Raw genomic sequence first — 5068 nt, 5'->3', positions numbered from 1 at the left:
ATTCATAACTATTAAATTGATGTATTTCATATTTGATACTTATTATTTTTTCTTTACACATATTTATGTATACATATAATTTTCATCATTTATTATTATTTATTATTATTATTATTTTCCATTTATTTATTTATTTTTTCATTTTTATCATTTATTATTATTAGTTTTATCATATCTTCTATTCACCATATATTTTTATTTCACACAGATATTGTATGTAGATATATTTTTCCTAACGCTATTTATTTGGGTATTTCAAACCAATCTCGAATATTTATATATATTTTTTATTTTCTATACATTATTATTATAGTCTTTTATTTATTGTTTAATATATTATTATTCTTTTGTGTATGTATATATATATATATATATATATATATATAATAACTAATGTACTTGTAGTCTTATTTTTATTTTTATTTTATTTATAATTGGTTGGATATATAGTCAAACAAGCTTGATTAAATGGATGTTGCTACTATCTTTGTTACAGTGGTTACGTATGAGACACATGATCTATTTTTAATACGACACATTTGTCTCTTTATATATAGTGCAAATTGACATATATTTTGTAACATCTTCAAATATATTGTTTGGTTCTATTTACATTGTTTCTTATTGAATTCCATACTGTTCCACTGTATGCTAAGTTTGCTTAAAGCTGTCGCACCTGATTTAATGTACAGTCATTATTAATTAATCATTGTATTTCATGCCCTACCTACTTCATATCCGCTGCCTGATGCTGCACTTTGCATATCTCATGGGATACTTTCTTTCGTAGCAGTGTTTGTTCTGTGCGCTTGCGCCAGGAGGGTTTCCTTGGCTTCCCTCTGATTCGTGCGTCTGCATCTGGGTGGGCGTATATCTGCGGCGTCAGTCGCCGCTGGTCCACGCCCCCTTGATGATGCGCGGTCGGGGGTTCCCGACGCATGACACCAATGTACACACCTTCACTGCCCCATGTGATCTCCAATTAGTGACATGATTGGACGGCCATATGTTTCAAAAAGGGAGTTTCCTGCTGGAGAGACGGCACCCCCGGACGAAGGCATTTCGCCGAAACGCGCGTCGGGACTGACGTTCTCTCCATGCAGAGGACCACAAATGGGTATGTCACACATCTTCTCTTCCTAGGTATTTGTTCATTCCAACTGCCTTTATTATCAGTACAGACACGCTGGGTTGTCTATACCTGACCTCAGCCTTTAGCCTGCAGCTTTGTTGTTATATCTGTGCACTGGGCACATATGTCTGATATTCCAGCCTCTTTTTCAGCTGTATACACACATTTGTCCACTTGGCATAAATAGATGCTTAAATACATAGGGGCTTTAACCACCAGTTATAAGGCTAATATTACCTAGGGACAGACATATACTGATACCCGTGACATTGTCATTTACTACTTTTTTGTGTATGTTCTCTGTATGTTGTCAGACGTCTTCTGTGTTTTATGCTCAGTATGACTCATTTTTTAATGTTGTAATATTCAATAAAATGTATACATTTGTTCAAGTTATCTGTGTTAATTGTGCCCTATATTCTATAGGTTTATATTAGTTGTTTAGGGCAACACACCAAGGGTTACTTGGCGCACTGAGGTCTAGCCTTTATGTACAGGCACTAGTATAGTGTATATTTATACTAATTAGACTCCTCTCCTGCATGTACCAATAGGTTTATGTTACTACAGCTTTAGTAATGTCCGCTGGCTGATTAATAGCGTTCAATACTGATGCGGGGCTTAATGTTAGCCAGTGAAAAGGCTAACACTAACCCACATTATTACCCCGGTACCCACCGAAACTAGGGGAGCCAGGAAGAGCAGAGAACGATCCAGTACCCAACCATCTGTAGTAATGGTCGGGCACTGGGGTGGCCGCAGGCTGGTATTATTAGGTTGGGAAAGCCCAAAACCAGTGGCCCTTCCCACCCTGGTAATGCTAGGCTGCTGCTGCTATGTTGTATCTGGCTGTTTATGAAAATGGGGGGGGGGTGCAATTTTGTTTTCTTCTTTTTTTTTTTTTTAAATGACGTGGGGTCCCCCCCCCATTTTTTATAACCAGTCAAATACAACATAGTAGCAGCAGCCTAGCATTACCAGGGTGGGAAGGGTCACCATTTTTGGCCCTTTCCAGCCTCATAATACCAGCCTGCTGCCACCCCAGTGCCCGATCATCACTACAGATGGTCAGTTACTGGATCACTCCCGGCTCTTCCCAGCTCCCCTGTTGGCGGTGGGTACCGGGGTAATAATGGGGGGTTAGCTGCAGCCTTTTTACTGGCTAAGGCCCGATTCACACGAGCGTGTGCATTTTGCGTGCGCAAAAAATGCGGCGTTTTGTTCGCGCAAAAGGTACATAACAGCTCCGTGTGTCAGCAGCGTATGATGCGTGGCTGCGTGATTTTTACGCAGCCGCCATCATTATGACACTTTGTTTGTATGTTTGTAAACAGAAAAGCACGTGGTGCTTTTCTGTTTTCATTCATAGTTTTTACTGCTCTTGCACAAATCACGCGCGTCACACGGAAGTGCTTCCGTGTGCTGCGCATGATTTTCACGCACCCATTGACTTCAATGGGTCCGTGATGTGCGGAAAACGCACAAATATAGGACAGGTTGTGAGTTTTACGCAGCGGACACACGCTACGTGAAAATCATGGCCTGTGTGAACGGCCCTATTGACTAACATATAGGACAGGCGCGTAGCACGGAACCTGTTATACGTTCGTCTGAATAAGCCCTAACACTAAGCCCCACCTTAGTAGTAGACATTGTCAATCAGACTACTGCCATTACTAAGGTGCTATTCAAATATTAGAAAACACAGAGAAATAAGAAAATATTTTTTTATTGAAATTAGAACTCCCCCACACAACCCTCTTTCACCATTTTATTTTAAAAAAACATAGATCATCGCAGTAGTCCAATGAATCTACAACATAGTCCAAACAGTCCAGCGGAACCTGCAAAACAAACAATTAAAGTTAGTAAGAGTTACAAGGGGGGGCTGTGTGTAGATAGCGCTAGACACAGCCCCTCTGTAGATAGCCCCACACACAGCCACCCTTGTAGACAGCACCACACACAGCCCCCTTGTAACTAGCACCACACACAGCCCCCCTGTCAGGGCCAGCCTTAGGGGTGTGCGATCTGTGCAAGTGAACAGGGCGCTGCACCCTCCCAGCATGTAGGGGGCAACACTGGGCTCTGCTCTGTCCTCAGCTCTTTACACACACGTAGTAAACAGGTGCCGAGGAGCATAGAAGGAAGCTCCGCCCACAGCCCGTCCTGCAAGAAACCTGTGATCTTGTCAGCATGGAGGGAGGGCAAGTGTCTCTGTGTTTGTGTATATGTTACAGTATATGTGTGTTTGTGTGTGTGTGTGTGTGTGTGTGTGTATGTGCGTATATGTTACAGCATATATATTTGTATATGTTACAGTATATTTGTGTATATGTTACAGTATATGTGTGTATATGTTACAGTATGCATGTATATGTTACAGTATATGTGTGTATATTATATAGAAAAAGGATGTGGTTATAACTAAACCATACCTAGAAAACCCAAAAATGCAATATAATATAGCACGGTGCCATTTCTGATAAAGATTATTAAAAAACAAGAAAAAAGAAAAATTATCCAGAAATATAACTCGGCACTCTTGGGTTAAATGGAAATTTATCAAAATATTTTATTTTAAACTCCAGATAATAACGGCAATATTAATATATACAACAAAGATTTAAAAAAATCTCCTGGCCAGGAAAAGAAAACATACAATAGAACCTCTATGCATAAGCCAAATCCCCTAATGGATAAATAACATTCATATTATATATATTTCTTTAACAGAGTTTTGAAAAGAAAGAAATTCAATAAAACCGCTGGGTTATGTACACACTTGCGGTTTTCAACCATATATATTGTTTTATCCAAAGAGTGGCCAGAGTTCCTATTTCAAATAGTTGGTAATGATTTTTTGGAGAGAATCTTTTTATATAGTATAGTTCTCAACATAGGAAAATAGCCTTCTTATATACAGGGGATACATTTTGCAGCGTGTTTTTTCCTCTCTTTCTATGGTCAGATCCTTGGTTTTTATAGGGATCTTATAGCAGTTGGTAGTCTATTCATAGACCCTTGGGTCAATATGTAGCCCTCTCGATCTTAAATTTTAGAGGAGGGCACTTTTATTGCTCATGCGGATTTTTACCTTCAACATCCAGCGAGCGCCAGGAAACCATACGTAGGGGCAACCAGCCCAACAGACGGAATGGAAGACCTTCACCAGGTTAGCATCCACTTGGATGGCCATGTATTTCGTTTAAGGCCTCCAAACCTCCACCATCACATAAAATGATGCTCTCCTTTTCGATATACATAGGCATTCCATACTGCACTCCGAGAGACACGGGACCCGAAAAAGCAGGACCGCACGCCGGCAGCCAGGTAAGTTCAAAATTGTATGATATCCTTTTTCCACGTGGTGTCTCCAACATTGGACAGGGATTCACAGGGCAGGGTTTAGACGTCACTACCTGCCCTGTTTGATTAGGTCAGCTGACGCGTTTCATTCCTGAACGGGATTTCCTCAGCTGACCTAATCAAACAGGGCAGGTAGTGACGTATAAACCCTGCCCTGTGAATCCCTGTCCAATGGTCACCCAGACAATTTTGTGTTTTCCATGAAAACTCACACTTATATTTATCAAATGAGTTGCAAAATGACTAGAAAATATAGTCAAGACATTGACAAGGTTAGAAATAATGATTTTTATTTGAAATAATAATTGTCTCCTTCAAACTTTGCTTTCGTCAAAGAAGGCTCCATTTGCAGCAATTACAGCATTGCAGACCTCTGTCCAATGTCTGTGTGCTTTTGCCCATATTAGTCTTCTCCTTTTATTAGCCAGTCTCAGATATGGCTTTTTCTTTGCCACTCTGCCCTGAAGGCCAGCATCCCGGAGTCGCCTCTTCACTATAGACGTTGACACTGGCGTTTTGCGGGTACTATTTAATGAAGCTGCCTGTTGAGGACCTGTGAGGCGTCTA

This window comes from Rhinoderma darwinii, chromosome 3, assembly GCF_050947455.1.
Source record: "Rhinoderma darwinii isolate aRhiDar2 chromosome 3, aRhiDar2.hap1, whole genome shotgun sequence".
Classification (NCBI taxonomy): domain Eukaryota; kingdom Metazoa; phylum Chordata; class Amphibia; order Anura; family Rhinodermatidae; genus Rhinoderma; species Rhinoderma darwinii.
Note: the sequence above shows the minus strand (reverse complement) of the source record.